At 49.3% G+C, this 12,511-nt stretch overlaps 1 non-coding gene and 1 pseudogene across 1 annotated transcript; one reads left to right on the forward strand and one right to left on the reverse strand.

Annotated features, from left to right (window-relative positions):
- Nucleotides 1-846: 846 nt before the first annotated feature.
- On the reverse strand, nt 847-11,974 carry LOC119448866 (uncharacterized). The gene is made up of 3 exons (XR_007466486.1): nt 11,695-11,974; nt 6,620-6,687; nt 847-1,009 (listed from the first exon to the last, which is right to left on the reverse strand). It is a non-coding gene; the product is annotated as an uncharacterized LOC119448866 (transcript).
- Nucleotides 3,872-4,052, forward strand: LOC119451117 (U2 spliceosomal RNA; annotated as a pseudogene).
- Nucleotides 11,975-12,511: the final 537 nt, after the last annotated feature.

Raw genomic sequence — 12,511 nt, forward strand, 5'->3', positions numbered from 1 at the left:
AGCGCCGACTATGCATCAGAATTTTGCAACTGTTCCAGCTTCTTACTTCTCCTTTCGCTTGCTTTCGTTCTCCGTTCCTCGTGAGTTGACCGCTTTTTGGGGTACTTTCAGACACGAGTGCCGCCAAAAAATATCCCACAGGCAACTGAAACCGTTATAAATGTGTGTGTCTGTGTGTGTGTGTGCGTGCGTGTGTGTGTGTGTGCGTGTGCGTGTGCGTGCGTGCGTGCGTGCGTGTGTGTGTGTGTGTGTGTGTGTGTGTGTGTGTGTGTGTGTGTGTGTGTGTGTGTGTGTGTGCGTGCGTGTGTGCGTGTGTGTGTGTGTGTGTGTGTGTGTGTGTGTGTGTGTGTGTGTGTGTGTGTGTGTGTGTGTGTGTGTGTGTGTGTGTGTTCACAGCCGAAAGTTTTTTACATGGCAGCATGATAAAGTTAGAAGTAGATTTTGCTTTGTCCTGACTACCGCTCGTCAAAAACTTCTGCCAGCACGCAAAATTGAGCAGCTTAATGACACACGTTATTTAAAAACGTGAACGCATCGCTATGCGAGAATTCACATGATTGGGGTCACTGGCAACACCCACTCTACTGCAGCCAAATGACTCTAATGGCGGAAAAGCTGGACAGAGCACCTGCCACAAATGAAAAGTCATGTAGCGGCGCATGAAATAGCATGCATCAGTAGACGGACGAATTTCATGCCACGACACTGACGCATGCATGTCAACGATTGTCGTCTCAGTGAGAGATAGGTATGGCTATAGGCGTAGAGGCGCGCTCTCTTTGCAAACATTACCGGTATTGAAGCGTGACACTGGGTCGCCACTGCCATGCGCTCACCCACTGGCCGTCCCTGCGGACGTGTGACACGGGATTGAGCGCCACCACGGCCATTCCGAGGCAGGAGAGAGCGCCGGAAGCCAGGGCCACGTTGTTGAGACGCTCGCCGACGCAGCCCGTTGCCTCCATGGTGACCTGGTTTCGCATGTGGTGGAGGTACATTACAGGAAAACCTGGCAAAGAAGAGCAGCCGGAGAGGAGAAACGAGGAGAGAACTCAACAGAGCACCCGATGAAAAAGCAATAATTATACGTAAAAAGGCACGTGTCGCTTTAGTTAAAAGTGATGGAGCTGCAATGGGCGTGACCGACAGACACATTCGGACTGTTTCGTTGGCTTGCGTCGCTTTCAAGCCGACAGTTTATCAATGGGGATAAGCGTGCTTTTTGGAACTTGGTCTTTGTGAGCTGCGGAGTGTTGAAATCATAATCAAATTACCGAGCGATCTTCTGCTTACGTCTCGGAATGTGTTGACGAATATGGGCTCTGCCCACAGAGCTCGCCGTAACTTCTGCAGCACTGAATAACTTGGACGGCAGTACTGGGCTCAATTTTTCGACTGAATTGAATCCTGGGGTGTTACCTGCCAATACCATAATTTGATTGTGAAGAACGCCGTAGTGGAGGAATTCGGATTAATTTTGACCACCTGGGCTTTTTTTGCATGAACCTAAGTACACAAGCTTCTTTGCATTTTCCCCATCGAAATGCGACCACCGCGGGCGGTATCGAAGCCACGGCCTCGAGTTCAGGAACGCAGTTCCATGGCCACTGTGCAACCATGGCACGTATCTTCTCAAGGCATCAACCTGTAATCGTCGTCGGTGATACCCTCGATGATATGTTGAGTCTGATTTGTCTTGGTCATGAACGCTTTGAAGACTTGCATAGGTCAATAACGACATTGATTGGCTAGTGAAGGTTTTATTTGGTTGCTGGTAGCGAGGTTCAGAAACTTTTTAAAGCCACACCAGGAGCGATGGTCTACTTTGTGTTCGCTGTATACGAGTCTAGCGACATAAGTTAGTTAAAATAGTACATAAGGTTTCCCGGCATCGTACTTTTACCGCATGAGCTCGCTCACTCGTTTGTAGTTGGACAACCAGTGTTCGATGTCATTCTCTCGACGTGCCACCAAGAAAATTACCTTACATCTGTCACGCGGCACTGTGGAGGCAAGAAAAAAAAAGTTGTCGCAGTTTCACCTAAAAGGTGAAGCATCAATTGCGATAGCAAATTTGTAGAGAGCTATGCAGAGTAATGATATTAGCTTTATCACCTGTATAAACTTGGACATGCAGCAGCACCGGCAACACGCAGAACTGTTGTCGACGCCGTCGGCGTTTTGCCAGCGTTCGCTCAAAATGCGTGCGGCGTTGGTGACTGTTGCCGGAGCCTCTGATATAAATAGGCACTTGGTGCCGCAGCTAAACGTCGCCTCCCTTCCCTCCCCCCCCTCCCCCACGGCCTCTCGCGCGTCGGAAGAAGGCGCGTTTGCTCTACATATATGGTGATTGTAAAGGAAGGAAAGAGACGCCTACTTCTGCAGCCCTTAAGGGAGCACGGCGCAGAACGCGCGTTTGTTCTCCGCCGTGCGTTCACTCCCCGTGAAAGCGCGCGCCCCTCGCGCCCTTTCACTCGCACATACAGCGTTCGGCGCATTTGGCGCTGAGCCGTGCTCCCTCAAGGGCTGCAGAAGATAGCGCCAACCTTTCCCTTTCCCTCAAGAACCACTTATTATTGCGATAGCAATTATATGGACCCTCAAAAGCAGATTTCTGCCGTCGGCGTCGCCGTCGCCGTTGCCGTCGCCGTTGCCGTCGCCGTCGCCGTCGCCGTGAGGTTCCGTATGACGTCAATGGAGATGAAATCGTCGCCAGCGCGCCGCCGAACGCTGTATGTGCGAGTGAAAGGGCGCGAGGGACGCGCTCTTTCACGGGGAGTGAACGCACGGCGGAGAACAAACGCGCGTTCTGCGCCGTGCTTTCTTAAGGGCTGCAGAAGTAGGCGTCTCTTTCCTCCTTTACAATCACCATATATGTAGAGCAAACGCGCCTTCTTCCGACGCGCGAGAGGCCGTGGGGGAGGGGGGAGGGGGAGGGAAGGGAGGCGATAATATCTATAGGGGCTTTAGGAGGCGACGTTTAGCAGCGGCACCAAGTGCCTATTTATATCAGAGGCTCCGGCAACAGTCACCAACGCCGCAGGCATTTTGAGCGAACGCGGGCAAAACGCCGACGGCGTCGACAACAGTTCTGCGCGTTGCCGGTGCTGCTGCATATCCAAGTTTATACAGCTGATAAAGCTAATATCATTACTCCGTATAGCTCTCTACAAATTTGCTATCGCAATTGATGCTTCGCCTTTCAGGTGAAACTGCGACAACTTTTCATCATCATCATCGGCGACGATTTCATCTCCATTGACGTCATACGGAACCTCACGGCGACGGCGACGGCGACGCCGACGGTAGAAATCTGCTTTGAGTGTCCATATAATTGCTATCGCAATAAAAATCATTGCCATTCCAGCTTTTTTTTTTTTCTCCTCTTGCTCGGCACTTCAGCCAGCAAGATGGGTCGCCGACCCGCAAGATGTTACCGCTACTGCTTGCCATTCCACTCTGTGAAGGTCGATGACCAGCGAAGCTGTGCATGTGGTGATTGAGCATATCTCTGGGGAAACGTTCCACGTTTGCGGGATCGGGGCCACATGGACGATTCGCATTTCTTTTCGCCTCGCGGTCCTGGCGGGCAGCACGCTTACGCTTGGCGTCCGCGTCCAGCTCATCGTCGGTGGTCTCCTTCCGCCGCCGCCGCGCCCATTCCCTTTTCTGTTTACGTCATCGTTCTTGGTAGGCACGCTGTTCTTCTACAGACCATACAACACGCGGCCTATACCATTTCACAGCAGGAGCAGAAATCAGGAAAGGAGCCTACGTAGAGCATGACGTCTGGAGACAGAAGGCACTCAGATTGGTAGGCACTAGTTTGAATACGCGGGATGGCGTACACGTGAATGGTGAGAACGTTGACATGGCCGAGGCGGGTCAGAGTGTAGTATCTGTTCTTATCAGCTTAACAGCTGATACGGGTTATATTTGAACCCAAGATGTTAAACTTATTTTTGCATGTTGGCAGAGTGCTTGAAGCCTGCTTCACCTCCGCCATGGGTCATCCCCGTGTTTGCACAATCTTCGGGATTGGCACCCGGTTTTTGGTCTACGGACATTGATCCGCTGGAAACTAGCTATATACAGCTTCGCTGTAAAAAGGGATCGAAGCTGGCAAAACACGTCGCAGTACAAACACGTCGCAAAGCCACATCAAATGCCAAACAGTGGGGATGTATTCAAGAGCATCAGAACAATACGAGCAAAGCTGAGAGGCGGTAAATAGTGCCCCAGATATAATTTTATCTTTATCTCGTTTGTGGGTTCAATACAAAGGAAACACCAACAGTGAAATGAGAATGACGCAATCAGGGCATGGGGTAACACACCCACATCACAATAGAGTAAAAAATGATTGTTCGTCAGGGTTGTGTTTGCCGTTTTGTCCTTTGTTTCGCATTTATTTCTCTCTTTCTCTCGCACGCGCTCTTGTTTCGTTATTTCATGCTTCACCAATTCTAAGCTGCGAACGTTAACGATTACCATAAGAGCGCTCACTGATAGATGCTTCGGTGGCTAGTTAACTATCGACATTAACCACTAACCTACATTACATACGTAGGGGATCAGAGAGCAAACGGGGATAACCAATATTCTAGTTGACATTAAGAGGGAAAATGGGGCTGGGCAGGCAATGTAATGCGTAGGATGGATAACCGGTGGACCATTAGAGTTACAAAATGAATACCAAGATAAGGGAAGCGCAGTCGAGGATGGCAGAAAACTAGGTGGGTGATGAACTAAGGAAATTTACAGGCGCAAGTTGGAATCAGTTTGCGCAAGACAGGGGTATTCGGAGATCACAGGGAGATCGTCTTCGTCCTGCAGTAGACATATACATAGGCTGATGTTGATGATGACACCTAAATGTCTTACCTAGCATACACAGCGACCTATATGGGTGTATGCACTGATACATCTAGGAGCCCACGTCTTTGAAAGGAGGACAAAAAATATATTATGGGGTTTTACGCGCCGAAGCCACGATATGATTATGAGGCACGACGCACTGGGGGACTCCCGAATAATTTCGGCCATCTGTGGTTCTTTAAAGTGAACTTACATCTAAGTACACGGGAGTGTTCGCATTTCGCCCCCATCGAAATACGACTGCGGTGGTCGGGATTTGACCGTGCTACCTCGTGCTGAATTAGCAGCCCAACACCATAGCCACTGATCCACCACGGCGGGTGAGGACTAAAACCAAATGTGCTAGTTAGCTAGTGCGGTAGATTATTATATGACCTATGCCTATATTAGATGACCGATACGCCGAGATATTCTTTATGAAAGTTAACACATGTGGTGCCATATTTCCCAATTTAAATCGCTCGGGAAAGCAGCAGCATGGGGGGTAGTGGCTGATGTGATTACTTTTTGTTATCTTTTGATCGTTCCAACTGACAAATGATTGGCATGATAACTTACGAGAACCTTGTCCCATACGCTAGCGGGAGCTGATTTCGCCATTTCACAGCAGTCGCACCAGCCTGTCACGCTTACGTCGCGCGGTCGTTTACCATAGGTAGGTTCACAGCCCCAACGGTCCATTTATTTTAGAACCACAGTGGTACATTTTGCAACTTGTCAGTGTTGCGTGACAAAATGTAGCCTCTACATACAGCCAATTCTACTGTGTCTGTTACACCTGCGTATGAATAGAGTTTGCGGTTTGCCACCTGACAGGTTGTTCATGTCCCGGCACAGCCGATGGACAAAGGTGCCGTCTGCCGGTACGACCCCCCGATCGGCATGCCATGCGCCAGTTTTGCGATTGTCCATAAATGTGAACAATTTGCGTGGCAAGCACTGTTTTCGTGTTCATACGTAGAAAACTTAATTGTCTCAACAGGATTCATTAGTAAACTTTAAAGCTGTTCACTGTAGTGAAACTCTCACGTTATCAGAAGTAGTAAAACTGAGCAGTCCATCCTTTCGTTTCTATTTTATTTTTCTCAGCTTTCTTGCCTCTGTGAGTGCAAGCTAAACTTATGTTTCCCTGACACACATTCACAGCTGCCACCCACTATTGGCGCTTGTAGAGTCAGATGGCTTGACCAGTTCGGTCCACGTGAGGGAAGTGGAGGCACATTGTTCGCTCTGATGACCCCGCCATTGTCAGGGCTACAGAAACGACGCTCAGCGGCTTTAATTTCTGGTCGTCTTAAAATGCAAATCCTTTCAATGAATTGCAATCATGCAATGTTTGCACTCGGCGTATCGACGCTTTGTTTTCTTTGCATTTTTGGAATATAACACGCAGAAAAATTGCAACTCTTTCGCCCTCTCTATACCTATCCCGGTGCTGCTTTTTCTTTTACTTCTTTTTTGCCAGAGGTGGCACACCGAATAGAGCCGGGTATGCGGACAATTTGAAAATCGCTCCCCGAAGTGCGGCTTCCTTTCATAGGTGGACACTCACGCATCACACCCAGACAACGAAGTAGCGGTAAGGTGCCATGCTTCCTTTCGTGGTGAAGTTTCCGGAAGATTTCCGGCGCTTTGTCGAGAAGTTTGGCCTGTGTAACAGCGATTGCTTGCAAAAAAATTGCAAATTTGGTATTTGTTAAGGCCAAAGAGAAAAACTAGTCAAGATGTCATGTATACGCACCCATGACAATCATGATCACAACGCAAAGCCCAAAGAGGCCGCTCTGCGGTGGGTCCCCGCTGGCGTCGCTGCAGAGTAAAAAAAGAAAACAACAGTTACGCATCGCTTTGACATTTCAATGACTCGAGCGATCAACTGAGCGAGCAAGTTAAAAGTGAGAGCGAAAGAGGACATCGCGAAGAGTTGCATACAGTGAAAGGATGTATGGGACGTGATTAAATTTATGATTTGTGGAATGACGTAAGTACGGTTTAGGTGAAGCTGACAAGCCCTTAACACTAGCGTCACCGGCAGTCTGCACTCTATGAAAATGAAGTTCATTGGGTGTCAGCGGGGCCAATAAATACAAGTGCATTGCAGTGTTTCTTAGCCACTGAGCCACACAGAGTAGTATGTGTTCTCAAATCAGCAAAGTTCTGCTTTGCGCGCGTTCTTATCCAGTGAATGGGCAATGAACTGCATATTTAAGAGAACTTCATGTTGGGCAAGTTGGTATCTATTCATTATAATTATCTTAAGGCGTCAAAAAACACACAGCACACAAGAGAAGGTAATGGGACATAGCGCCCATTCATTGAGGAGGGAAGGGCGCAAACCGCAACTTCGTTCTACAGCTGTCGTCTTGCTTCCCAGACGAAGACGATCGCCTCGTAGTGCGCAATGGCGGAAAACTATATTACCACAGCAGCCGCTGGGTTTCTCGGGTGGTTGTGTGTTCCACGTGTTAGGTCTTTATTCTATGATTTTACAACGAAGGAAACGCAGTATGTCGACGAGCTCAGTTGCGTCGAAATATGGAAGAGGCTCAAGTTTTCATAGGTTTCCTGTTGATGAAAACCGTCGCAAGCAATGGGCCACCACGGTAAAAAGCGAAAGTTGGATTCTGATGTCAGATCATTCATTATGCGCAAAATATTTCGTAGCCTTTAAGCTTGACTTTTATGTTGAGTGGCGTTCATTAGCCAATCTATTATCTTAGGATCGTTATTAGCGTGTCATTACAATTTCTTGCCGCACTGTGGGAAAGCTAGATTAGGATTAGCCTTGAATGTAGGTCGAGCGAGCAGATGCCCCACAAAGCGCGCCACATTCAAATTTATTTTCATCTCAAGGAATTGAGCCACCTGAGTGTAGATATGCTACCAAACGTTCATACACGCTGGCAACAGAGTCACAGCTCCGTTAATTGCAGTGTGGATGTCATAAACGTGCCTAAACGATTCAATTAAATTTCATGTGCGAAATAAAATGTACAGTGTTAGTAAAGCGTTCGAGCGATCCGACGGCCGCGGCGAACAGCTCAGATTGCGCGGGCCTACACAGCCGGTGTCGCCCTAGGGCCGGTATCTCGACGGTCCCATCACCGAGGCGATTGCTTCTACCGCCGCTCAGCGCGACGTATAAATCAACTACAGCTTGTTTTACAGCGTTAGCTGTTATGGGCTCATTCCAACAGCCGTTTCGGGTCACGATGATGCCGCCGCGTAACCGCTATCGCCGGAAACGTGAAAACAAACGTGAAAAAAGTTCCCGATTCCCGCCGGAATCGAGCCCACGCCCGCTGCGTGAACAATTCAGGAGCCGGATACTCTACCACCGAGCCACGCAAGCACTTGCTATCGGGCCGCGGAAAATAGCCCTAAGGCAAACGCAGGGAGAGACGACTCGAGCCTCTGCCAGTATGGTGGCGCCATCTAGGTAAGATGCCTGCAAACGCAGTGTCCGCAGGCGCAGACGACGATATGCGATTCAGACGAGGCGCGCAACCAACACGCTCCCGAGCTGCCGAGCCTCCGCCAGTATGGTGGCGCCATCTAGTTAAGGTGCCTGCAAACGCGGCGCGCCTGACATGTAAGTTGTAGTTGTAAGGCTTGATCGGGCTCAGCAGTCTGCTGTGCTGACAGCATTACAAGCCTCAGGTCGCCGTCGACGCCGGGCGGACAGTTCCGATCGTTCTCGTCAAAACGAGGCGAACAGACTGCCGCGAATACCCTGTTGTGCGTGGTGACCAAATTGGAGATACTCTTGAGCCGCTCCACCAGCTTACGCTGTGACCTTGCTGCGTGTGCCGCGCAGGCCTGTGACTTCTTTAACATGACATAGTTCTGAATTTAAAAAGAATCGCGTATCTGCGCGTTTTTCGTAAAGCAGAGCCCAGTACTAAACCACTGGCGCAATCGGAGGCAACGATCCGATGACATTTCGTCTCGCAGACGGAGACCCAAACACCGGCCGTCTCAGCGAGGTGGCTCGGCTGGCTTGCAAGTACTTCGTTTCGCTTGCTATTCTCACCAAAGGCACCCAGGAAACCAATTCATTTAAGCCCACGTTAATCACTTTGTCAAAAAGTTGTCGCAGTTTCACCTGAAAGGCGAAGCATCAATTGCGATAGCAAATTTGTAGAGAGCTATACGGAGTAATGATATTAGCTTTATCAGCTGTATAAACTTGGACATGCCGCAGCACCAGCAACACGCAGAACTGTTGTTCACGCCGTCGGCGTTTTGCCCGCGTTCGCTCAAAATGCGTGCGGCGTTGGTGACTGTTGCCGGAGCCTCTGATATAAATAGGCACTTGGTGCCGCAGCTAAACGTCGCCTCCCTTCCCTCCCCCCCCCCTCCCCTACGGCTTTTCGCGCCTCGGAAGAAGGCGCGTTTGCTCTACATATATGGTGATTGTAAAGGAGGAAAGAGACGCCAACTTCTGCAGCCCTTAAGTACAGTGCACTAGAATATATTGGGTACTTCTAGCTCACTGTACCTTAGGGGAGCACGGCGCAGAACGCGCGTTTGTTCTCCGCCGTGCGTTCACTCCCCGTCAAGCGCGCGCCCCTCGCGCCCTTTCACTCGCACATACAGCGTTCGGCGCGCGGCGACGATTTCATCTCCATTGACGTCATACGGAACCTCACGGCGACGGCGACGGCGACGGTGACGCCGACGGCAAAAATCTGCTTTTGAGTGTCCATATAATTGCTATCGCAATAAAATAAGCGCACTATGATGAGCTGCAGGCCAGATCGCTTGCCCTGTCGGTCGTCCCTGCGGCGGTCAGCGAGCTAGGCGTATATACCGCTTCTTTCGGCTGTATCCCGATGGGGGCGAAATGCAAGAACGTGCACTGGGTGCACGTTGAAGAACCTCACGTAGTCAAAATTAATCCGGCGCCCCCACTACTGTGTGCTTCATAATGAAATCGTGGTTTTAGCACCCCCCCACCTCATAAAAAAAAGCGCCATCCTTGCGTGCAAGCGGGGGCGGCGAATGTTCGTGTCCCTGTCACTCCGATTCGCAATGTCAGGGCCGTCGGCGATCGCAGGAGTACTTGCCACACTGGCACGCTCTGCGTATGTGCCACCTAGCCTTGAACAAGAACAGCAGTATAGCCTGAAAATAAACATTTTACAATACAACAAATTGGGAGTAACAACGTGTCATTATTCATTGGTCTGCTGCCGCTAAAGCAGTAGCTGCCTATAAATTGGTAGCGACCTTATAAATTGATACTCAACACGAGTGGACAGCGAGGTTATTCAGGAGTATTTAACCGCAGTCGCGTTTTTAATCGCAGTCCAGTATTTAACCGCAATCGGCTAGGGACAAACGGAGCAACAAGCCCCCCTTTCTCGTTTGTTGTACAGTAGTACCTATAGGCAGAAGCCTACTTAGAAGCAAGATTACCCAGCGAAATGACCACGTATTTCTCTCATCGTACGAAGTCCATGCAAAGAACCAATCTCATTTCGTTCACATTCCAGATTGAGGTATACATTTGAAGCTAGGCAAGAGCCAGAGCTCGTTGCCTACAGTTTCTACGTCCTTTAAGCGCATTTCTCGTCACACCATGCTTGGAGTGGCGTCCCTCCGTACCTTGTATAAAAGGCAAGTGGAGCTCAACTTCGAGTGAATGCAGTGCTCCATTAGCATTACCGTAATAATATTTCCAAAAAGGTTCGTTGCATCTCACACTGTCTCAAGCGTGGCTGTCTTACGTAATAAAAGCTGTTTGTTCAAGTAGTGCATCTTGCAACGCTTTTCGGGTGGGAAGAGAATGGCCATGATACGCGAAAAATTTTCGCCTGACGGACGAAACGCGTAGACCACAGTTGAGGAATAGATGGTGTCTTTTCCGTAAGGTAAGGCGAAGTTTCGATGGACAAACAAGACAATGCCTGAAAGTGGATACCGGAAATTGCCCCAAGGATAGATCGCGACTCGCATAAAACCTGGATTATATAGAATTTACTTTCTTTATTTAGACCTATCTTCTCGTGGCATAATGCGGTGCTGCATGTTGTAATTCTTTCTGGGCATGTAACTAATTTTAACGAGAAAAGTGCGCATAAGGCTCGTGAAAGTGTGGCAGGGCACGAGGTCGCGGGATCGAATCCCGGCCACTGTGGCCGCATTTCGATGGGGGCGAAATGCGAAAACACCCGTGTGCTTAGATTTAGGTGCACGTTAAAGAACCCCAGGTGGTCCAAATTTCCAGAGTCCCCCACTACGGCGTGCCTAATAATCAGAACTGGTTTTGGCACGTAAAACCCCATAATTAATTATTAATTAAAAGTGTGGCAGGCAGCTCGCTTTATATTGTGTTGATGCTGATCACAGTGATATCGCGTACTTACGGCTTGGGAAAGGCAACGCTGAGACTACATGTGCGTGATGAGTAGATATTTTCCATGAAACGTAAGCGCAAACGCTATATTCTTCAGACTGCAATAGTGCCGGGCGCATATGGCTGCAGCAGCCGCCTCAGATGGAACGTATTTGTTAAAAGGGCCGCCAGTTGTACGTCTGATCCAGATACAAATGTAACGATGTGGCCAGTGAGCGTCGCAGTTTCAGGTTTTCCTTTTCTGGCTACGGGACTTTTAGCCTCTCCATTTAGCGATACGGCTGGTTGCCAGAGTTAAGCAATGAAGGGTTTTGAAAGCAGTGGCTTTGAGCGCAGATGGTGACTGTGCCTCTGGTCGCGTTCTTTACTTGTATGCGGTGCGGTAATACGGCATAGATTCTTCGCGCACGTCCTTAGCGACGAAAAATTATAGCTAGCACACTCGAGAGCCTTACCTGACGTAAGACTTGTAAGGATCGATGTCATGGTTGGCCACAGCGATGATGTAGACCGCGATGATGGTGGCCGCACCGAAGGCACCTCCGAAGCGAGCGAAGAATCCCAGGTGTGAGAGAGCGTGCTTGTAGGACCTGAACACCTTCGAGCTCTCCTGGTGACGAAAAAATCGGAGTTAGGCGGCGAAAAATTACACATATTTCGTGCAAATAGCAGGAGCGAAACGAGAAGGCTCACCGGCGACGGTTCCATTTTTATCTTCTTCTGCACGCTCGTGGGTGTGGCGCATGCTTACGAAGCCGTACGGCTCGCATTTTGTGGCTCACGACAAGCGTAGTCAAAATTTGATAATGCGACAGAAATCAGAGAAATTCGTGAAATTTACAAAATGCGTAATACTTTTCTCTTCAGGGTCGTTTGAATAAGCTGCTGGAAGCAAAAACCAGAACTATCTCCAGTAAGCGTTCTGAAATGACCCAAGTGACATGACCTCCGAGAGCCACTTCAAGACCTGCCCTGTTGCGAAAAGGTTGGTGACCGGGCTGTAGCTGGAACGATATAAGTTTCTGAGAGAACCAATTCTTCCATGTGTTCATCGCGTATAGGTTTGTATAATGTCGCTTCATCTGTGCTGAAGAATAGCGCGCATATTCGGGAGGGCGTTTATTAACTATATAGACGAAAAGAAAGAGTCCATAAGACCGATGCATGCTTTTAGGATCAAGCAAGCATTCATCCTTTTAAAGCGAAGCTCCCCTTGCCTCTTCCTTCGATTTTTTTCACTGCTGCTGCTGCTGTCGCTGCCTTGCACGCCGC

Source organism: Dermacentor silvarum, chromosome 4, assembly GCF_013339745.2.
Source record: "Dermacentor silvarum isolate Dsil-2018 chromosome 4, BIME_Dsil_1.4, whole genome shotgun sequence".
Lineage (NCBI taxonomy): Eukaryota > Metazoa > Arthropoda > Arachnida > Ixodida > Ixodidae > Dermacentor > Dermacentor silvarum.